Below are 24535 nucleotides of genomic sequence, written 5' to 3'. Positions count from 1 at the left end.
TGCACAGATTATTTATTTTTTAAATCTTCTATTTACGGAATTGTAATTTATAGCAATTTTGCACCCGAAATGTACGATATTACTGATGCAAAAAAATACAAATTTTTGTGACACGTTTGAAATCACTACATTACACTTACCTTGCTGCAGAAGCATGAGGGTGACGCTGGAAAGTGAGGGTGCAACCTGTTGGAGTTGATTGTCAATGATATGTTGCCAAATCCATGACCAAGCTTCTGAGGCCAGTAGGAATCAGAAGGCAATTAAATTCCTATCTGACTGAGCTGAAATGAGCAGTCCGGCTTTGGCTGAAAAGGAGGGATCAGCTGTGGTGGGCCTGCCTTGGCAGAGGGTGTCTCCATTTAAAAGGCTGAACCTGAGCCTGATACCGAATAATATTGCCTAGTGGTCATCCTCCATATTGTCATTGAGACAACTGACCAAACTAACTCTATGAGAGAGGATCAAAATTCTAACCAATACTGAAATGTCAGCGATTATAACACCTCCTCCCATAAATTGACATGACAATAAACCTGATTCTGAAATGTTGGTCTAATATCCAGTTTAGAATATGTTCTGATTACCTCCCAGATAAACACAGGGAGACCAAAGGCAATAGGTTCATGTCCACTATGAGTTCACAAGCCTCATTGTAACAGGAGTCTTGAAAGAGAAGTACAGGTGTGAACTTAACAACAGAATTAGATTCAATTGAAATTAATCCTTGTAGGCGAAAGACCATTTTTTACAAGGTACCAGGATATATTTTTCTTGTGGTTTCCTATGTCATGTGAATATATACATACAATTATTTCATACAGTAACTTTTTAGAAGCAAAATAATTAATATATTACCATTTACACTCCTATAATCAAGGTGGTGTTTTGACAATGGTGGCCATCAAGAAATACTCCTCAAAATTCATGCAGATTGAAGTTACTGTTATTAAAAAGCTTGTTTTTATAACAAAATAATAATTTTGTTTGTTTTTGCAATCAAAATTCTAAGATATCTGATTTTAGACCATTAACTAGGCTAAACACTAATGTTTGTAGTTAAATGTTCAATATTAAAATATATAAAACTTTAGATTTGTAGTTAAATGTTCAATATTAAAATATATAAAACTTTAGAGGATCTAATAAAATAAATCAGCCTCATTTTGGAACAAGGTTTCAACGTTCAAATGACAGGCAGAATTCCCACTTTGCCTTAATGTGAGGAAAAAATGGCTTCTTTAGTTTTTTATGTTCAAATGAAAGATTTTAAGATTTTTTAAAGAAAGCTATAAACAAGTGGCCCAATTTATTTTTTAGAATCTTTAGACTAACTGGCAGCATGGTGCAGCAGGTGGTGGCTCATAGCTGGGGGACAGCTTTGATTCCTGATAATTACAATTGGACTGAAGCATTCTTAAAAAAGAAAGCTCAATCTGATTATAAAAATCACTATTTCTGATTAAGAAGTTTGTAGTTTATTCTGTGTAGTACAAGTTCAAACTTGTAAAGCACATGTACTCACAAGCAAAGGTAAACAACCACTGAACTTACGGTAGGCACCAAGGGAGAGGGCATTTGCAGGCATGGCCCCTCATTGTAAGGTACTGTATCCACATACATGTGGCATGGCCCTCCCCCCATGAGGTGCTGTGCCCCCATGTGTTCGCGGCTATCGTTTGCCGTCAGACCCGCCCCTGCCCGCGTCACGAGCATGCGTCAAACATCACTAGCGTGCAGCTTGATGCACGCTAGTGACTCTCCACACAATAAAAGTAGCACTTTCAGCTGCTACATCAGAGGGGTGTTTAAGTCCGCTCGGCTGATAGGGTGCAGCCAGCACCAGCCCCCCCCCCACCCCACCATGTAAAGCAAGTTTATGACTGTTGCACTGTGCCCACCCGGTTACCCTAATGTCTCTTCTAACACTTGTTCTGGTGCTGACCCTGGCTGGACTTGTCATTTGTGAAACTTGCCAACAAATAATTTTGTTTATATTTACTTGAATAATCCCTGATTTTTGGTTCACATTGAACCATTACTGATCTTCAGTTTCACCCACAGAAAAGTGGTTAAGTTACCTAACATTCTATGTTTCAAAATAGAATAATCACGTGCACAGTTCATTGTATGTCACCAAATGAAATTCCTCCCAACATCCTGTGGAGTAAGCATTCTAGCAGATACTCACAACATACAGTTCATTGAACACACAGAAGCATGCAGTTGATCAACATTGGAAATAAAACTCTCAATCTTTCTCCAAACATCTATAAATTCTTTGCAAAAGTATTTATATACTGCATTAGAAGGATAGACTCCATGCTGAATAAAAATTGCCCCTCATATAAGAACAGAAGAAATAAGAGCGAGCTTTATTTGTCATTAAGCCTGCTCTGCCATTCATTGAGATCATGGGTGATACTCAAGCACAAAACCAGCTTTTTTTTTTTTTTTTTTTTATTTTTTTTTTTCACACCATAAATCACATTAGCCATGATATACACTATTTCTTTTCACACATATACAGTGACTTTTTCTCCCCCCCCCCCCCTTTCCTCCCAAACCACCCCCCCATCTCATCCATTTTAGGTATACAATCTAGGTTGCATTAAGCCAGTCAGACAATGTTGTCATTCAACAAAATTACACCAGAAATTCTACTGAGTCCATTCTTTTCTTTCCTTCTCCTTCCATCAACTTAGGTAATGTTTGTCCCCGGTAGGTTTTCGCTATTGTATTTAATGTAAGGCTCCTATACTTGTTCGAATATTTCAATATTATTTCTTAACCTATATGTTATTTTTTCTAATGGAATACATTTATTCATTTAAATTTGGTAGTTTCTTCCTTTTAATTTGGTTATGTATTCCATTAATATTTAAAGACATATAGTTCAGCGTAGCCCTTTTATATTTTGTTTATCTTCTCTTTCCGTTTTTCCATCATTACCTTTCCTCCTTTTCCATTTCTGTTTTCTTATTTTCAACTCTTTATAAGACAACATTCCTACAACATCTAACATTTTCCTTATTCTCCTATTTCTATCTTATTTATCCCCAATCTCCCCTTCACCTCCTGAGTTGTCCTTTATCCCTTGTCGGACAACCACATCTCCCCTCTCCATTTGGATTTGCGAATCCACTCGCAAGCGTCAACTGATTTTGCAGTGACCGCTATTTCACCCCACCCCGCCTCCCCCAGAAAAGATTTCACTTTTCATATGTCACAAAGGTCCCTCTTTTAATTCCCTTCTTATTCTCTCTATTCCATTACCTTCCCTTATTAATTCTTGTCTATACTATCTATATTTTCCTCTAAGTACAGATACATTCATGTATGCTCATTGTCTCTATTCACTCTTATACCTCTTTACCTGCATACATATCAATCGTGATCATTTTTACTCTCATTACCCGTCTTCATCCCTCAGTCTATTTTTGTCTTTACCCACATACATGTCAGTCGTGATCATTTTAACTCTCATTACCCGTCTTCCTCCCTCAGTCTATTTTTGTAATTGTTCTGCAAATTTTCATGCTTCTTCTGGATCCGAGAATAGTCTGTTTTGTTGTCCTGGAATAAATATTTTCAATACCGCTGGATGCTTTAGTATAAATTTATACCCTTTCTTCCATAAAATCGCCTTTGCTGTATTGAACTCTTTTCTCTTCTTTAGGAGTTCAAAACTTATATCTGGATAAATGAAGATTTTTTGCCCTTTATACTCCAGTGGTTTGTTGCCCTCTCTTACTTTTTCCATTGTCTTCTCCAGTACCTTTTCTCTTGTAGTATATCTTAGGAATTTTACTACAATAGATCTTGGTTTTTGTTGTGGTTGTGGTTTAGAGGCCAATACTCTATGTGCCCTTTCTATTTCCATTTCATGCTGTAGTTCTGGACATCCTAGGGTCTTAGGGATCCACTCTTTTATAAACTCCCTCATATTCTTGCCTTCTTCATCTTCCTTAAGGCCCACTATCTTTATGTTATTTCTTCTGTTATGGTTTTCCATTGTATCTATTTTTTGAGCTAGTAGTTCTTGTGTCTCTTTAGTTTTTTTATTAGATTTCTCCAATTTCTTTTTTAAGTCTTCTACCTCCATTTCTGCTGCTACTGCCCGCTCTTCCATCTTGTCCATTTTTTTTCCCATTTCTGTTAAGGTCATCTCCATTTTAATTATTTTCTCCTCTGTGTTGTTTATTCTTTTTCTTAAATCCTTAAATTCCTGTGTTTGCCATTCTTTAAATGATTCCATGTATCCTCTAATAAGAGCAAGTATATCCTTTACCTTGCCTCTCTTTTCTTCTTCTATTTCACCATACTCTTCCTCTTCTTCTTCCTCTGGGTTGACCATCTGTTGTTTCTTTGGTGCCCTTTCCTCCTCTTCTATCTTGTTTCTATTGTCTTCTGTGGTCTCTTCTTGCTGCAGGTGTTCTGCAGCTGTCGTTGCCGGCTGTGGAGATCGACTCCCCAGCTGGTCCCCCCTCCCGTCGGTGTGTTTTTTTTCATTCGCATCGCGCATGCGCGAAACTTCGCGCATGCGCGGTTGCGCACTTTTGTTCGGCTCTGCGAGCCATTTTTGTAGTCCATTATTTACCGACCTGAGGGAGCGGGTTTCTCTCTCCGCAGCGGGCCTCTTCGGACAGGTAAGGCCTTCACCTTTTCCCTCCTTTGTCTTCTCTTCCTCTCTTCTTACCGTTGCTTTCGATTTTTCTTTTTTTGTCGCCATCTTCTTTCCACCTTTATACTCACTTTTCTGTAACTTTTATTTCTGTGCCTTTGTGTTTTCTCTTGTTTTTCCCGACTTTTCTGGAGAGGGCTGGAGTTCACCGTCCGGCCACTACTCCATCACGTGACTCCTCCAAGCACAAAACCAGCTTTATGATATATTCTGTTGATATTCAGAAATCTACCTATCTCTGTTTTTGAATGCTACCGATGACTGAGTATCCAGTGAGTATCCAGGTAGAACATGATTTGCATAATTATACATTAGTGATATGAAAGAAGAAACAGAATGTAGTGTTTTGAAGTTTGCTGATGTCATTAAAATAAGCAGAAAATCAAATTGTGCAGACGATACGGAGAGTCTGCAGAGAGATATCGATAGGTGAAGTGATTGGGCAAAGGTCTGGCAGATGGAGTACAATGTTGGTAAAGTGAGGTTATCCAATTTGTAAGGAATAATAGAAGATCAGATTATTATTTCAATGGCAAGTGATTACAGCATGCTACTGTGCAGAAGGAGTTGGGAGTGCTTGTGCGTGAATAACAAAAGACTATCAACAAGACAAATGAAATGTTGGCCTTTATTGCGAGAGGGATTGAATTTAAGAGCAGGGAGATAATGAAACAAAGTACTGGTGAGGCTGCAACTGGAGTAATGCATGCAGTTCTGGTCTCCTTACTTGAAGAAATATGTACTGGATTTGGAGGCAGTGTCTAAGAGGATCACCAGGTTGGTTCCAGAGATGAGGAGTAAGCCTATGAGGAGAGATTGAGTCATCTGGGGCTGTACTTGCTTGAATTTAGAAGAATGAGGGGATCTTATGGAAATGTATAAAATTATGAAAGGCATAGATAAAATAGGTCGGTAAATTGGAGACTAGGGAATACTTAAAGTGGTATGTGAGTGGAAAGAAAAAAGTTGAGAACCACTGGTTTAGGGGTAGCAACTGTTCCTAAACCTGAAGATAGAGCAGAAAAGGAGAGCAGACCAGACTGAACAGTTTCTTCAGAGAAGAAAGAAATGAGAGGCAAAGAGGGCATGAAGAAAGACTTATCATAATTAGTAAAGACATAATAACTATAAAAAAGGAATGTAAAAATATTCCATTAGTATGGTGCAGTATGAGGGGAGGTGGAGCTACTGGTAATCAGAGGGAAAAAAGCAATTACCCGGTACTCAGGAAGGTAGAAGACATGGGTATCAAACAAATACTTTGCCAAATTTTTTTTTTGTATTTTAAACTGTTTATTCTTTTTTTTTTAAACTTTTTTATTTTTCACACCATAAATCACATTAGCCATGATATACACTATTTCTTTTTCACACATATACAGTGACTTTTTCTCCCCCCCCCTCCTCCCAAGCCACCCCCCCACACCCCCCTCTCATCCATTTTAGGTATACAATCTAGGTTGCATTAAGCCAGTCAGACAATGTTGTCATTCAACAAAAATACACCAGAAATTCTACTGAGTCCATTCTTTTCTTTCCTTCTCCTTCCATCAACTTAGGTAATGTTTGTCCCCGGTAGGTTTTCGCTATTGTATTTAATGTAAGGCTCCCATACTTGTTCGAATATTTCAATATTATTTCTTAACCTATATGTTATTTTTTCTAATGGAATACATTTATTCATTTAAATTTAGTAGTTTCTTCCTTTTAATTTGGTTATGTATTCCATTAATATTTAAAGTCATATAGTTCAGCGTAGCCATTTTATATTTTGTTTATCTTCTCTTTCCGTTTTTCCATCATTACCTTTCCTCCTTTTCCATTTCTGTTTTCTTATTTTCAACTCTTTATAAGACAACATTCCTACAACATCCAACATTTTCCTTATTCTCCTATTTCTATCTTCTTTATCCCCAATCTCCCCTTCCCCTCCTGAGTTGTCCTTTATCCCTTGTCGGACAACCACATCTCCCCTCTCCATTTGGATTTGCGAATCCACTCGCAAGCGTCAACTGATTTTGCAGTGACCGCTATTTCCCCCCACCCAGCCCCCCCCAGAAAAGATTTCACTTTTCATATGTCACAAAGGTCACTCTTTTAATTCCCTCCTTATTCTCTCTATTCCATTACCTTCCCTTATTAATTCTTGTCTATACTATCTATATTTTCCTCTAAGTACAGATACATTCACGTATGCACATTGTCTCTATTCACTCTTATACCTCTTTACCCGCATACATATCAATCGTGATCATTTTTACTCTCATTACCCGTCTTCATCCCTCAGTCTATTTTTGTCTTTACCCACATACATATCAATCGTGATCATTTTTACTCTCATTACCCGTCTTCATCCCTCAGTCTATTTTTGTAATTGTTCTGCAAATTTTCATGCTTCTTCTGGATCCGAGAATAGTCTGTTTTGTTGTCCTGGAATAAATATTTTCAATACCGCTGGATGCTTTAGTATAAATTTATACCCTTTCTTCCATAAAATCGCCTTTGCTGTATTGAACTCTTTTCTCTTCTTTAGGAGTTCAAAACTTATATCTGGATAAATGAAGATTTTTTGCCCTTTATATTCCAGTGGTTTGTTGCCCTCTCTTACTTTTTCCATTGTCTTCTCCAGTACCTTTTCTCTTGTAGTATATCTTAGGAATTTTACTACAATAGATCTTGGTTTTTGTTGTGGTTGTGGTTTAGAGGCCAATACTCTATGTGCCCTTTCTATTTCCATTTCTTGCTGTAGTTCTGGACATCCTAGGGTCTTAGGGATCCACTCTTTTATAAACTCCCTCATATTCTTGCCTTCTTCATCTTCCTTAAGGCCCACTATCTTTATGTTATTTCTTCTGTTATAATTTTCCATTGTATCTATTTTTTGAGCTAGTAGTTTTTGTGTCTCTTTAGTTTTTTTATTAGATTCCTCCAAGTTCTTTTTTAAGTCTTCTACCTCCATTTCTGCTGCTACTGCCCGCTCTTCCATCTTGTCCATTTTCTTTCCCATTTCTGTTAAGGTCATATGTATTTTATTCATTTTCTCTTCTGTGTTGTTTATTCTTTTTCTTAAATCATTAAATTCCTGTGTTTGCCATTCTTTAAATGACTCCATGTATCCCTTAATAAGAGAAAGTACCTCCTTTATCTTGCCTTTCTTTTCTTCTTCTATTTCACTGTACTCTTCCTCTTCCTCTTCTTCTTCCTCTGGGTTGGCCATCTGTTGTTTCTTTGTTGCCCTTTCCTTCTCTTCTTTCTTGTTTCTATTGTCTTCTGTGGTCTCTTCTTGCTGCAGGTGTTCTGCAGCTGTCGTTGTCGGCTGTGGAGATCGACTCCCCAGCTGGTCCCCCCTCCTGTTGGTGTGTTTTTTTTCATGCGCGGTTGCGCACTTTTACTTGGCTCAGCGAGCCATTTTTGTAGTCCATTATTTACCGACCTGAGGGAGCGGGTTTCTCTCTCCGCAGCGGGCCTCTTCGGACAGGTAAGGCCTTCACCTTTTTCCTCTGTTGTCTTCTCTTCCTCTCTTCTTAATGTTTTTCTCGCCATCTTCTTTCCACCTTTATACTCACTTTTATTTAACTTTTATTTCTGTGCCTTTGTGTTTTCCTTTGTTTTTCCCGACTTTTCTGGAGAGGGCTGGAGTTCACTGTCCGGCCACTACTCCATCACGTGACTCCTCATACTTTGCCAAATTCTTGATGAGGGATTTGAATTGTTTATTGTAGCATGTAGCTAGATATAGTGAAGTTTGTTTTGCATGCCAAAAGTCGTCCCATACTCAAGCTCATCAGGCAGTGTAATTATAAAACAAAAGTACAGAGTGCAGAGTTACAGTGCCCCTTTCACAATGCCATTTACATGTGATTGAACCAGGTCCATACCCAGAAATCATGCAGTGTGAAATGTCCCAACCTGGCAGGGCAACTTAAATTCAACCGGGTTCTGACTTTTGGTGGGGGCAAGTGTCAGAGCCTGACCGAGTTAACTTACTAATCGCCTTCTGGTGGTGTGAAAGCACATCCTGCTGGAGGCGGGACCCCTCACCCCCCTTAAAATGCTGGGTTGCCAATTAACCAGGTAAATCATGGAGCAGTGGGAAAGGCTCCTGAGTGCCGCATACCTGGTAAGTCTATCTGCTTCCTAGGAGGGTTGGCAGTGTGAAAGGGCTGAGTTGTGATAGTACAGATCTATCACCAATGTACATAGTGTATATAGTTACTGTATCTAGACTGTGCTTACAGCGATTGGCTGAGAGCTAAGCCACACCTATTGTCTGGGCCTTAAAGGGTTGTGTCCCTAGCCAGGTCGGATCATTCCGGACTGGTCGGCCACCTGTGAAGAGCTCCTGTCTTTTGCTAATAAAAGCCTTGGTTTGGATCAACAAGTCTTTGATTCTTTCAACGAGCTCTACATGAATGTCAGGTGTACCCTTACAAGGACAAAGTATACGGTTTAGAGAAAAGTGCAGTTACAACAGCATAAGAGCATCATCTTTTACCAATAAGAATGACCATGTAAGAATTTGAGAAGGGTCCTTTAATATATTAACAGCTTTCCTGAGACAGGGGAGGAATGAACAGAGTCATGGAGGGAGGTTCATTTGCATGATGGCCTGAAGTTAATGACCAGTTCCTTCATTTTGCTGACATTGAAGGGAAGGTTGTTATCCTGACAGAATGTCATCAGACTCTTTGTGAGAGGGCAATGGTGGAGTCCCAACAGAGAAGGATGTAATTGAGATTCTGGATAGACAAAAAATAATAAGAAGCTAATGCTACAAAGGTGAGTTTCATTTTTAGTGGATAGATCACCTAATTCTAATGGAATGCATCTTAATTTACTGTGGAAATGAGAAAATCAAACATCTGTAGATTCAGGGGTAGTGTCCAAATATAGGACAATTGTATTAACTCTTGTTCAAAAAGGGATTTGGGGATATACAGCCCAATCAGTTTAATCAGGAGTATTGATGCAGGTACTCAATCCAAAAAGTCAATAATTCTGCCTCCTCAGATGCTGGTTGTCCTGCTGAGTTCCTCAGGCAGATTATTATTTATTGCAGCTTGTGCCATCTCTTGTGTTTTTTCAGTTTAACCTTAAGAGTGAGGAAGTTCTAGAAACAATAATCAAGGAGAGAATTAGCGCTCACTTGGACAAGTGTGGATTGATTAGAGATAGCCAGCGAGGACTTGTTAAAGGCAAATCATGTCTAACTAACAGAGTTGTTTGATGAGGAAAGAAAAAGATCACTGAAGGAAGTGTGGTTGTGTGATAAATATGGGTCTTCCAAAACACTTTTAATAACATCCCACAGAATATGGAAGCAGGATCTTTGACTCCCCTGATCTGTATTAACTATCAATCTCCCATTTACACTAATTCTACAGCAAAACCCATTTTATTTACCCTGCATTCATATCAACTCCCTGGTTCTACCACTGATTTATACATTAAGTAAAAGCTTACAGTTGTGAATTATACAAACACCTCAGATATTTTTGGCATATTGGAGGGAACAGGCGCACCTGGGGAAACCCATGCAGTCACAGCTAATTCCAGGTGTGACTCCAAAAAATGAAAATGATGAACTGAAATTATTTTCCATAGCTACTAGGGTGGAATCCTGCCTCCAGAGTACCCTTCCTGATTTCTTCTGTGCACCAGTCCTCCTTGAGTAATTTTCCACCTTGCTCGTCTAGGCAGAAGTTAAACACTGCACTATATGTCAAAGAGAGATCGTTAGACTGGCTATCACTAGACTGATAACTGCACTAAATTGATGAATGACATACTGTATGCTTGCATGAAAACTTGAACATTGTTAAGAAATGGATGGATGAGCTAAGTAACAGTTTCCCTATGACATGAGAAATTGATTATCTCCCAAAAAAAAGCAACTTAACCACATTCCCTTGAAACTTAACAGCTGAATCCCTCAGTTAATAATGTGATAGTAAAAAATATGAACCAGAGATTGACCAAAATTTAACTCGAGCAGCAATAAAATTTATGCAGTTGTAAGAAATTTGAGAATTCAGCAACAGCCAACTTAATCCTTGCTCCCAAAAGTGTTTTCACTGAACACAAAGCTCTACTTTGGTGTGTGTTGAATTATTTGTTCAATTCTCTGGATAGTTGCAGTTCAAACAATGCTCAAGGAGCTTGAAATCCAGCATAAAGCAGTTCAACTTTTAAGAGCTGATTGTGTAGCTAAATTCAGCTTGTGCTAGTGTTACAACATAGATCACCAGCAATAGAAATTCACCAAGACAATGGTAGTTTCAAAACAATAATTTTTTTAATTAGTAACTATTAATTAATATAAAATCTTACTTAGCTCTAAACTTAACCCCACTGTGTGCAAATGTACATATGTGTGTGTGACAAATCCCAAACCGTCACAGTTCAGGCACAATTCTGAAGAGATTATTTTAAGATTAGTCTTTGAAATCTTTTGAGTTGAAACTTAAAATCTTTAAACTGCTGTTCAAAAGTTCTCAAACTCACGAATTCTTGTAGATTTGCTTTCAGACAAATATTTTTTCATATGAACGATTTTTTTTACCCTAATTCCCCTCTCCTGCATGGAGATTTCAGAACTTGTATTTCTCACGATGATTTCACAAACCCAGACAAGGGTTAAGTGAAGTAACCATTAAAAATGATTACAGCAGTGGAATGATTTGAATGTATTGCTAGGACAAATTATGAAGATAAAGATACAAAAATATTTTTACTTGGGAATATATATGAAAAAGATACAAAACTGAAATTGGATAAATTTCAAGAAAAATTTTTAAATATAGCAATAGCAACTGCAAAGAAATGTATAGCAGTAATGTGGAAAACTGAGAGTGTGGTACAATTAGACAGATGGCATATTGAAATGCAAAACTGTATACCTTTAGAAAAATGTACTTATAATTTAAGAAATTGAATTGAAATTTATAAAATTTGGAAAACATATATGGATTTTATGAATAAAATTCAATCCATTTTTTCCATCTTATCCACCCCTCTCAATTAGAAACTATAAAAATTAATCATTGAATATTATATAAGATAATAATAATATTATATATGTAAGAGTTCTTTTTCTTTATTTCTTTCTTTTGGAAGGGAGGGGGTTGAGGAGAAAAATTTAAAAAATATTGTATCATTTTGTATGACTTACAAAAATTATTGTATTATTGAATTTTTTTGTATTGATGCAAATGATAAGTAAAATTAAAAAAAAAAATTGATTACAGTGGTACTGCTCTCTCTTGATCAAGTTTTCGAGTAGCCTTCTTTTTCTAAAGCGTTGATTCTGTGTCTCTTCCCTGTCAAAGGGAGAATGCACAACAGTACCTCTCTTGTTGAAGGTTAGTGCATCTCTCTGACTTCAGATGATGCATGGTTCAATATTAAAGATGCCTTCTTTTTTTTTTTTTTTTTTTTTTTTTTTTTTAAATTTTTTATTTTTCACACCATAAATCACAATAGCCATGATATACACTTTTTCTTTTCCACACATTTACAGTGACTTTTTCTCCCTCCCCCCTCCCTCCTCCCAAGCCACCCCCCCATCCCTCCCCCCTCTCATCCATTTTAGTTATACAATCTAGGTTGCATTAATTCAGTTAGACAATGTTGTCATTCAACAAAAATACACCAGAAATTCTACTGAGTCCATTTTTTTCTTCTCTTCTCCTTCCATCAACTTAGGTAATGTTTGTTCCCGGTAGGTTTTCGCTATTGTATTTAATGTAAGGCTCCCATACTTGTTCGAATATTTCAATATTATTTCTTAAACTATATGTTATTTTTTCTAATGGAATACATTTATTCATTTCTATATACCATTGTTGTATTTTCAAATTATCTTCCAATTTCCAGGTTGACATAATACATTTTTTTGCTACAGCTAGGGCTATCTTAACAAATCTTTTTTGTGCATCCTCCAAGTCAATTCCAAATTCTTTATTTTTTATGTTACTTAGGAGAAAGATCTCTGGATTCTTTGGTATATTGTTTTCTGTTATTTTATTTAATATCTGATTGAGATCATCCCAAAATTTTTCTACTCTCTCACATGTCCAGATTGCATGAATTGTTGTTCCCCTTTCTTTTTTACATCGAAAACATCTATCAGATACTGTTGGGTCCCATTTATTTAACTTTTGCGGTGTAATGTATAGTCTGTGTAACCAATTATATTGTATCATACGCAGCCTCGTATTTATTGTATTTCTCATCGTTCCAGAGCATAACTTCTCCCATGTTTCCTTTTTTATCTTTATATTTAAATCTTGTTCCCATTTTTGTTTAGTTTTACCATTTGTTTCCTCATTTTCCTTTTCTTGCAGTTTAATATACATATTTTTTATAAATCTTTTGATTAACATTGTATCTGTAATCACATATTCAAGGTTACTTCCCTCTGGTAAACTCAAGTTGCTTCCTAATTTATCTTTCAAGTAGGATCTCAGTTGGTAATATGCCAGCGCTGTATCTCCCGTTATATTGTACTTATCTCTCATTTGTTCAAAGGATAAGAATCTACTTCCTGAAAAACAATTTTCTATTCTTTTAATCCCTTTTTTTTCCCATTTTCTAAAGGCAAGGTTGTCTATTGTAAAAGGGAGTAGCTTATTTTGCGTCAATATTAGTTTTGGTATTTGGTAATTTATTTTATTTCTTTCTACATGTATCTTCTTCCATATATTGAGGAGATGGTGTAATACTGGAGAAGTTCTATGTTGTACCAATTTTTCGTCCCATTTATATAATATGTGTTCAGGTATCTTTTCCCCTATTTTATCTAATTCTAGTCTCGTCCAGTCTGGTTTTTCCCTTGTTTGATAAAAATCTGATAGGTACCTTAATTGTGCGGCTCTATAATAATTTTTGAAGTTTGGCAATTGTAAGCCTCCTTGTTTATACCATTCTGTTAATTTGTCTAGTGCTATCCTCGGTTTCCCCCCTCTCCATAAAAATCTCCTTATTATTTTCTTTAACTCTTTGAAGAATTTTTCTGTCAGTTGTATTGGCAATGCCTGAAATAAGTATAGTATCCTTGGAAAAATGTTCATTTTAATACAGTTTATCCTTCCTATCAGTGTTAGTGGTAGCTCTTTCCAATGCTCTAAATCGTCCTGTAGTTTTTTCATTAGTGGATTGTAATTGAGTTTATATAATTGGCCTAGATTTTTGTTTATTTGCACACCTAGGTATCTTATTGCCTGCGTTTGCCATCTGAATGGGGATTCCTCCTTAAATTTTGAGAAATCCGCGTTATTCATAGGCATTGCTTCACTTTTATTTACGTTTATCTTGTATCCCGACACTTCTCCATATTCCTTCAATTTCTTATATAGTTCTTTTATTGATAGTTCTGGTTCTGTTAAGTACACTATCACATCATCCGCAAACAGACTGATTTTATATTCCCTGTCTTTTATTTTTATTCCTTTTATATTATTATCTCTTCTTATCGATTCTGCTAGTGGTTCTATAGCTAGCGCAAACAATAATGGTGATAGTGGGCATCCCTGCCGCGTTGACCTGCTTAAGTTAAATTGCTTTGATACATGTCCATTTACTGTCACTTTCGCTAACGGTCCCTTATATAATGCTTTAATCCAATTAATATACTTCTCCGGTAAACTGAATTTTTGCAATACTTTGAACAAGTAATTCCATTCTACTCTGTCGAAGGCCTTCTCTGCGTCTAAAGCAACTGCTACTGCAGGTGCTTTATTTCCTTCTACTGCATGAATTAAGTTAATAAATTTACAAATATTGTCTGTTGTGCGTCTTTTTTTGATAAATCCAGTTTGGTCTAAATTTACCATTTTCGGTACCTGTTCTGCTAATCTGTTCGCTAATAGTTTAGCTATTATCTTATAATCTGTGTTTAGCAGAGATATTGGTCTATATGACGCTGGTGAGAGTGGATCTTTCCCTTGTTTTAGTATCACTGTAATTATTGCTGTTTTACATGAATCTGGTAAGTTTTGTGTCTCATCAATCTGGTTGATTACATCCAGGAGGGGCGGTATTATTAGGTCTTTAAATGTTTTGTAGAATTCTATTGGGAGTCCATCCTCTCCTGGTGTCTTATTATTTGGTAAATTTTTTATTATCTCTTGTATTTCTACTGTTCCAAATGGTTCTGTTAATTTATTTTGTTCCTCTATTTGTAGTTTTGGTAGTTCAATTTTAGTCAAAAATTCATCTATTTTCCCTTCTTTCCCTTCGTTTTCGGTTCGGTATAATTGTTCATAGAATTCTCTGAAGTTTTCCTTAATTTCTTTTGGATTATATGTAATTTGTTTGTCTTTTTTCCTTGTTGCCAATACCGTTTTCTTAGTTTGCTCTGTCTTAAGCTGCCATGCTAGGATTTTGTGTGTTTTTTCCCCTAGTTCATAATATTTCTGTTTTGTCTTCATTATATTCTTCTCCACCTTATATGTTTGTAATGTTTCATATTTTATTTTTTTATCCGCCAATTCTCTTCTTTTGGTTGTATCTTCCTTTATTGCTAATTTTTTTTCTATGTTTATTATTTCCCTTTCCAACTGCTCTGTTTCCTGATTATAGTCCTTCTTCATCTTGGTTGCATAACTTATTATTTGCCCTCTAATGAATGCTTTCATTGCGTCCCATAGTATAAACTTATCTTCCACTGATTCCGTATTTACTTCAAAGTACATTTTTAATTGTTTTTCAATAAATTCTCTAAAATCCTGTCTTTTAAGTAGCATGGGGTTTAATCTCCATCTATACATTCTTGGAGGGATGTCTTCTAGCTCTATTGCCAATAACAGGGGTGAGTGGTCCGATAATAGTCTAGCTTTATATTCCGTTTTCCTAACTCTCCCTTGTATGTGGGCTGATAACAGGAATAGGTCTATCCTTGAGTATGTTTTATGTCTAGTCGAGTAGTATGAGTATTCCTTTTCTTTTGGGTTTTGTTTCCTCCATATGTCCACAAGTTTCATTTCTTGCATTGATTTAATTATAAATTTGGTTACTTTGTTCTTCCTGTTAATTTTTTTCCCCGTTTTATCCATATTTGGATCCAAATTCAGATTGAAATCCCCTCCTATTAGTATGTTCCCTTGCGTATTAGCTACCTTCAAAAAGATATCTTGCATAAACTTTTGATCTTCTTCGTTAGGTGAATATATATTAAGTAGATTCCAAAGCTCTGAATATATCTGACATTTTATCATAACATATCTCCCTGCTGGATCTATTATTTCCTCTTCTATTTTAAATGGCACATTTTTGCTAATTAATATAGCCACTCCTCTTGCTTTTGAATTATACGATGCTGCTGTTACATGTCCTACCCAATCTCTCTTTAATTTCTTGTGCTCCAATTCAGTTAAATGTGTTTCTTGGACAAATGCTATATCTATTTTTTCCTTTTTCAGTAAATTTAGTAGTTTCTTCCTTTTAATTTGGTTATGTATTCCATTAATATTTAGAGTCATATAGTTCAGCGTAGCCATTTTATATTTTGTTTATCTTCTCTTTCCGTTTTTCCATCATTACCTTTCCTCCTTTTCCATTTCTGTTTTCTTATTTTCAACTCTTTACCAGACAACATTCCTACAACATCCAACATTTTCCTTATTCTCCTATTTCTATCTTCTTTATCCCCAATCTCCCCTTCCCCTCCTGAGTTGCCCTTTATCCCTTGTCGGACAACCACATCTCCCCTCTCCATTTGGATTTGCGAATCCACTCGCAAGCGTCAACTGATTTTGCAGTGACCGCTCTTTTCCCCCCACCCAGCCCCCCCCAGAAAAGATTTCGTTTTTTATATGTCACAAAGGTCACTCTTTTAGTTCCCTCCTTATTCTCTCTATTCCATTACCTTCCCTTATTAATTCTTGTCTATACTTTCTATGTTTTCCTCTAATTACAGATACTTTCACATATGCCCGTTGTCTCTATTCACTCTTATACCTCTTTACCCGCATACATATCAATCGTGGTCATTTTTACCCTCCTTACCCGTCTTCATCCCTCAGTCTATTTTTGTCTTTACCCACATACATATCAATCGTGATAATTTTTGCTCTCATTACCCGTCTTCATCCCTCAGTCTATTTTTGTAATTGTTCTGCAAATTTTCGTGCTTCTTCTGGATCCGAGAATAGTCTGTTTTGTTGTCCTGGAATAAATATTTTCAATACCGCAGGATGCTTCAGTGTAAATTTATATCCTTTCTTCCATAAAATCGCTTTTGCTGCATTGAACTCTTTTCTCTTCTTTAGGAGTTCAAAGCTTATATCTGGATAAATGAAGATTTTTTGCCCTTTATACTCCAGTGGTTTGTTGCCCTCTCTTACTTTTTCCATTGTCTTCTCCAGCACCTTTTCTCTTGTAGTATATCTTAGGAATTTTACTACAATAGATCTTGGTTTTTGTTGTGGTTGTGGTTTAGGGGCCAATGCTCTATGTGCCCTTTCTATTTCCATTTCTTGCTGTAGTTCTGGACATCCTAGGGCCTTAGGGATCCATTCTTTTATAAACTCCCTCATATTCTTGCCTTCTACATCTTCCTTAAGGCCCACTATCTTTATGTTATTTCTTCTGTTATAATTTTCCATTATATCTATTTTTTGGGCTAGTAATTCTTGTGTCTCTTTAGTTTTTTTATTAGATTCCTCCAATTTCTTTTTTAAGTCTTCTACCTCCATTTCTGCTGCTATTGCCCGTTCTTCCATCTTGTCCATTTTTTTCCCCATTTCTGTTAAGGTCATATCCATTTTATTTATTTTCTTTTCTGTGTTGTTTATTCTTCTTCTTAAATCATTGAATTCCTGTGTTTGCCATTCTTTAAATGACTCCATGTATCCTCTAACAAGAGCAAGTACCTCCTTTACCTTGCCTATCTTTTCTTCTTCTATTTCCCTGTACTCTTCCTCTTCCTCTTCTTCTTCCTCTAGGTTGACCATCTGTTGTTTCTTTGCTGCCCTTTCCTCCTCTTCTTTCTTGTTTCCATTGTCTTCTGTGGTGTCTTCTTGCTGCAGGTGTTCTGCAGCTGTCGTTGCCGGCTGTGGAGATCGACTCCCCAGCTGGTCCCCCCTCCCGTCGGTGTGTTTTTTTGTATGCGCATCGCGCATGCGCGAGGAGTCGCGCATGCGCGGTTGCGCACTTTTACTCGGCTCTGTGAGCCATTGTTGTAGTTCTCTTTCTACCGACCTGAGGTAATGGGGTCTTCTCTCCACAGCGGGCCTCTTCGGACAGGTAAGGCCTTCACCTTTTTCCTCCGTTGTCTTCTCTTCCTCTCTTCTTTCCGTTGATTTTGATTTTTCTCCTTTTGTCTCCATCTTCTTTCCACCTTTATATTCACTTTTCTTTAACTTGTATTTCTGTGCCTTTGTATTTTCTCTCGTTTTTCCCGACTTTTCTGGAGAGGGCTGGAGTTCACCGTCCGGCCACTACTCCATCACGTGACTCCCCCCTTAAAGATGCCTTCTTCAAGTCCCTTTAATCACATGACATCACCACTGGTTTTGTTTAAAGTTCATCTCTTCCAATAGTTAACAAGAAAATGTTTCTGGGCTGTCTGCTCTGACCAACAAGCAGAATGGCTGTGTCTGAGTAAACGTCATTGTCTTCAGTATTTCTATGGAACAATCATAAGTCTTTTATTGCTGTTTATAGTTTTCAATTGAACAATGATAAAGCTTGTTTACAACTGGACATGGGAAACACATTGTCTCTCAAAATGGTGTTCTCTGTGTGTGTTTTTCCCGATTCCAAACCCACAAAATAACTTTACTAAAAATAATGTACTTTATAACTTAAAGATTACTAATAACATACTTCTGTCACACTAGCCATTACAAAATTGAACTCAATTGCAAAGAACAACCTGGTTGGTGTTAAATGGTAATCATAATCACATTAGTGAGATAGGAGCATGAATAATAGTGTTTATTCCTGATGAATGGCCCAGGCATAAAACATCAGTCACTCTTTACTTCCTATGGATGACCTGCTAATTTTCTCCAGCACATTTGTTCAGAACCTAACTTTTTTTTAATACAAATGTGTGATTGCCACAACATTATGATTTCACATAGTAAATTATGTCTGCATCTCACCAACCTTCGTCAAAACACTTCTCTTGTTTATGTACATGCACTTAGACCTATCTTGGGCTTTCTTATATTTTCTCTTTGCCTCACTCTGTTAAAAAAATACCTTCAACTTTATCAAATGCAATTTATCTTTCCCAACCTCATTTCTATCTTTTCTCTCCCTTTTCCAATGCACACCCCCTTACTTTCTTGTGAAACAATCATCAATAGACTGTTTTGAAGTTGCCTAGTCAAAGAAGAGAACTTGAGATTTTGTTGCTGACAATGATATAAAACTGAAGGAAGTTTGGGATGACATTAACTTTTATCTCAGGAACGAATAAGAAAAGTATTTTTAGCCAAATAATAAATTGGAAAGAACCAGTTGGATTACTAGATTTTTCTGGTGTGAATATGCTAAAGCTCTAAAATAGGAACCACACGTAATATTGCCATCTGCAGTTATAACTGGTACTGCATTCAAATGTTGTCAAGTATTTTCCCATTGGCAGAACTTGACTTTGGAGCTGGGATGTATTTTGAAATGGATCTTGCATCTTCTTAATTTTAAAACATAATATATACCTTCTTCATATTAATAATTAATGAAATGCAATTTTGTGTGCTCTCTTTACGCACTCCAGGTGGTATGGTTCATGATTCAATTAATGTTTTTGTGGATAATTAGAATTTTTTTTAAACAAAAGTTATATGCATTGAATTGTACCTGCTTCCTTCAATTTGTTATTCTTATACAAAAAATCCTAACAGTGCTACAGTTCACTTCTCTAATTTCAAAGCCACATATCCTTTTGCAAAGCCTAACTACCAAAAGAAGTAAATGAATTACAGTGACAGTTCTGCTGTCACTGTAATATAGAGGAATACTGTTACAATCCAGGTCTTGTAGTGAGTTATCCCAATGCATCTTTTTATCCAGTAAACAGAAAATTATAGAAAGTCCTTAAAGCCTTATGCATTTAAAGGAAAAAATGTTGTTTGGGAGGTTTCAAACACTACAAATAATGCAACTGGTCTATTTAATGATTTTCTTTTGAATTTTAAATTCCTGTGTGCTAAATTTGTTGTATAAATACAACATTTATTATCATTTTACCCTCTCAATGTGCCATTTCTCTTTTTTTTTATATTAATTTATGTAATGGCATTGATGGAAAATATTTTTTTAATGTGCTTTAAGCTATTTGACTGGATCCCATCTCTTCATTTTACTATTAACTCTTTACTCTTTTTAATTGTTTAGTAAATTTAGTCATGGTTTAAAATTGATTTATGAAAGATATCTCTTAAAAAGTGTGACTGTTCAAATGTAATTTCTTTAATGTGATGAGGGTGGACTAAATCTTGCTTGTGGGCAAATTTTCTGCACATATTGGCTGTGGCACAATTTGTTTATTTTGGAACTTACTAGTCAGATATTTATTCATTGCCATCCGAATGGTAGGTTGGGACTGCTGTGTGATGGATTGAGCCATGCACACAAAACTTTGTCTTAATTTGATTATTTCTTTATTAGAAATGCTTTGCTGCAGAACCAATAAAAAGTTACCGTGCATGATGAAGGCTAACATAGTTGAGGATAATGAGAGGGTTAGTTAACAGAATGGAAATTAGGAACATGGATATGTAACTTTCAAGATGGCATTGACTGCCTCAAGGATCTGTGCTGGGACCTTAGCTACTTATAATTTATCTTAAAAACTTAAATCAAGGCTTTGAATGTAGTTTATTCAAAATTGCCAATGATACAAAGACAGGTAGAAAATCACAAGGAGTCTGTAAAGGGATGTAGAGAGGTTTAACTGAATCAGCAAGATATTAAATGGAGTACAAAAGAAAATTCAATATTATCTAGTTTGGCACAAATTAAATTAAGGGAAATATGAGGTTATACATTTAGGTAGGAAGATAAGAGTTTAAAATGTATGATTAGAGATATCTTCATCTCCTCCGACAAAAAACACAAACTTTGTGTTCATGTAAGAAAGCAAATAGAATGCATCCATTTCAAGAAGCAGGGATGGGTGGGGTGGGGGGGGGGATGAGTACAAGAAAAAGGAAGATAACAGACATAGGGAACCTTGATTTCAAGGGATATTAGCAATTTGGTAAAGAGAGTGTATAGCAGGTATATGCAACAAGGAGCAAATGAGGTACTAGAAGAGTATAGAGAATGTAAGAAAATAGTTAAGAAGGAAATCAGGAAGGCAAAAAGAAGACATGAGGTTGCTTTGGCAAATAATGTGGAGGTAATCCCGAAGGGTTTCTACAAGTATGTTAAAAAGGATAGTAAAGGACAAAATTGGTCCCCTAGAAGATCAGAGTGGCCATCCGTGTGTGGAGCCTCAAGGGATGGGGGAAGATCTTAAACAGTTTTTTTTTGCATCAGTATTTACACAGGAAACTGGCATGGTCTATAAGGAGGGAAGGGAAACAAATAGTAGTGGCATGGCACATATGGAGATTAAAGAGGAGGAGGTGCTTGCTGCCTTACAATGAATAAAGGTAGATAAATTCCCTGGACCTGACATGATATTCCCTCAGACCTTGAGGGAGACAAGTGTAGAAATTATAGGGGCCCTGGCAGAAATATTTAAAATGTGCTTAGCTATGGTGAGATGCTGTAGGATTGGAGGGTAGCTCATGTTGTTTTGTTGTTTAAAAAATGGCTCCAATAGTAAACCAGAAAATTACAGGCTGACGTCAATAGTGGGTAAATTATTGGAGGATGTTCTGAGGGATATGATATATAAATATTTGGACAGCCAAGGGCTGATTAAGGATAGTCAGCATGGCTTTGTGCATGTTAGTTGTGTTTAACTAATCTTAGGGTTTTTTTGAAGAGGTTACCAAGAAAATAGATGATAGAAAGAATGTCGATGTTGTCTACATGGACTTCGGTAGTAGATCACAAAATTCTGTAGACACTGTGGTTGAAGTAAAAACACAAAATGTTGGAAAAGTTCAGTAGGTCAAACAGTGTCCTTTATATGTCTTTGCTACATAAAAGACACTATTTGACCTGCTGAACTTCTCCAGCATTTTGTGTTTCTATATGGACGTTAGTAACCCCTTTGACAAGGTCCAACATGGGAGGTTAGTTCAGAAGTTCAGAGACTAGGTAACCATGGAGAAGTTGTAAAATGGATTCAAAATTAGCTGAAAGAGAGTGATAGTGGATGATTGCTTCTCATAATGGAGGTCTGTGATTAGTGGTGTGACTCAGGGAATCAGTGTTTGGATCATTGTTGTTTGTTGTTTATATCAATGATCTGGGTGATAATGTGGGAAATTGGATCAGAAAGTTTACTGATGACACTAAGATTAGAGGCATTGTGGACAGTGAGGAAGGCTTTCCAAGCTTGCAGAGAAATCTGGACCAAATGGAAAAATGGGCCAGAAATGACAGATAGAGTTTAATGCAGACAAGTGTGAGATATTGCATTTTGGAAGGACTAACCAAGGTAGGACATACATAATAAATGGTAGGGAACTGAGGCGTGTGGAGGAAAAAAGGGATCTGGGAATATATAGATATGAAATTCCCTAAGAGTGATGACACATGTAGACAGAGTTATAAAAGAAAGCTTTTGCCATCTTAGCCTTCATAAATCAAAGTATTAAATACAGGAATTAGGATGTTAAGTTCTATTAGATATTGGTGAGGGCAAATTTGGAGTATTGTGTATAGTTCTGGTTATCAAACTAAAGGAAAGATATCTGTAAGATCAAAAGAGTGCAGAGATTTACTAGGATGTTGCTGGTTCTTCAGGAGTTAAGTTACAGGGAAAGATTAAACAGGTTGGGACTTTATTCCTTAGAGCGTAGAAGACTGAGGAGTGATTTGATAGAGGTTTACAAGATTATGAGGGGATTAGACAGAGTAAATGCAAGTAGGCTCTTTCCACTTAGATTGGGAGAGATAAATACAAGAGGACATGGCTTTAGGGTGAAAGGTTTAGGGGGGAACTTCTCCACTCAGAGAGTGGTGGGAGTTTGGAATGAGGTGCCATCTGACGTGGTAAATGCAGACTCACAGTTTTAAGAATAAATTGGAAAGATCCATGGATGGGTGTGGTCTGGAGGGTTATGGAATGACTGCAAGTCAATGATGCTTCAGCACAGACTAGAAGGCCTGAATTACCTGTTTTCTGTGCTGTAATTTTCTATGGTTTTATGCCCAAAACCACAACATTTAATGATTTAATCCAGCCAGGACCCAAGAAATGTGACTTCAGACATTGGTAATTATCCATGTTTGCTAAATAAAGTGATCTACTTACTTTGGTGGAGTCAGCAGGAAATTTCAGATAGCAGTTCATACACTTATACCAGTACTGATATCCTCCTTAACTGCAGTACTCAATATGGCATGTTTACAATTGCAGCCAAAGATCCAATAAGTTGTAATAAAATCCAGTAAGAAAATCCAATAATAATTTCAATGGAAGTTATGCAAAGAATGATTACAATGTACATTGGAAAATTTAAGAATTATATGGATGCATTTAAGTGGAAGCTCAATGACCATATGATGGAGACGGGAAAAGAAATATAGCTGATTGGGTTATATGAAGGGGGAGGGAGCAAATCCATGTGCTGGATAAACACTAGCATAGAACTTTTCAGTTAAATGGTTTATCTTAGTGTTACTTGTTCTATGTAACTCTGCATCTAATGATTGAATTAAGGAATGCTATAAAATTAAAATGACCTAATTTTTCTGGTGAGGCAACAGAAAATAAAACAATTTATTCAGGACAAAGTGGTTGCTAGAATTTAACAGGGATGCATAACTTGGACAAACAACAGAATGTTACAGAGGCTGTGGTTTTAAGAACGAGAAGAATGACAAGAATATGAAGGCATCAAAAGGGAAGAAGCCGGAATAATTACTTGCTTAATAACATGCATCTTTTTGCCTCTGAACTTTCTCATTGAGGCATTTGAAAAAAATACCTTAATAATTGCTTCCCATCAAGTGTACTGCAGTTGGTGTTCACAATGTGGCCTCCTTTACATTGAGCAAACAAAATGCAGATTGGGCAATCACCTTACAGAGCACATGTGCTTAGCCCACAGGGGTGAGGGTTACCCTGAGGTTTTATTGTCCGTTATGTTAATTCAACATCCCACTATGACCTTCCTATCTGACCTTTTTGTTTGGTTGCACTGTCACAAAGGGGACAAACACAAGCTTGAGGAGAAACACCTCACCTCATGTTGACACCTGTATGCCTCAATATCAAATTCTCCAATTTTAAATGGCTCATTATTTGTGTGAGAAAAGGCCATTTTAACTGACATCTTTTTAATCTTCTCCCATTTGTGTAAAGTTAGATCACCCAATATTTCACAAACTACACATTAGTGATACATTAAACTTTCTCAACTGCTCCATTATTTAATCCTATCAGATACATTAAACATAATTTGTTCCTTTACCGGTTGAGTTTTTCCAGCATTTTCTATTTCTTTAATGTGATGATTAATCTTGCAATTAGTGCAAGAGAAAGAGATTAAGTTGATGTTGTTTCCATAAATGGTGCAGGGATTAAAACATTCCTTTGAGATACACAGAGGGTGGAGTTCCATTCCTTTGCTGCCTGGTTCAGCACACTCTTCAGGTATACTCACTCCTACTCATGATGGTTCTCCTGATGACCTGGCCAGAGGCTACAGGTAGTGATGATACCACGGTAGTGGGTTGTATAAAGGAAGAGAATGAGTCAGCGTACAGGATGGA

General features: G+C 36.6%; 1 protein-coding gene and 1 long non-coding RNA gene across 8 annotated transcripts in view; both read right to left on the bottom strand.

Moving 5' to 3' along the window:
* bcor (BCL6 corepressor) overlaps window positions 1-24535 on the bottom strand; it is a 292865-nt gene that overhangs the window by 235988 nt on the left and 32342 nt on the right. The gene's annotated exons all lie outside the window — the stretch shown is intronic.
* On the bottom strand, window positions 11785-23896 carry LOC138738686 (uncharacterized). The gene is made up of 3 exons (XR_011341678.1): window positions 23749-23896; window positions 18158-18311; window positions 11785-12097 (listed from the first exon to the last, which is right to left on the bottom strand). It is a non-coding gene; the product is annotated as an uncharacterized lncRNA (long non-coding RNA).

This window comes from Narcine bancroftii, chromosome 7 (genome assembly GCF_036971445.1).
Source record: "Narcine bancroftii isolate sNarBan1 chromosome 7, sNarBan1.hap1, whole genome shotgun sequence".
Taxonomy (NCBI): domain Eukaryota; kingdom Metazoa; phylum Chordata; class Chondrichthyes; order Torpediniformes; family Narcinidae; genus Narcine; species Narcine bancroftii.
The sequence above is the reverse complement of the archived record's forward strand: the minus strand, read 5'-3'. Positions and strand labels throughout refer to the sequence as shown.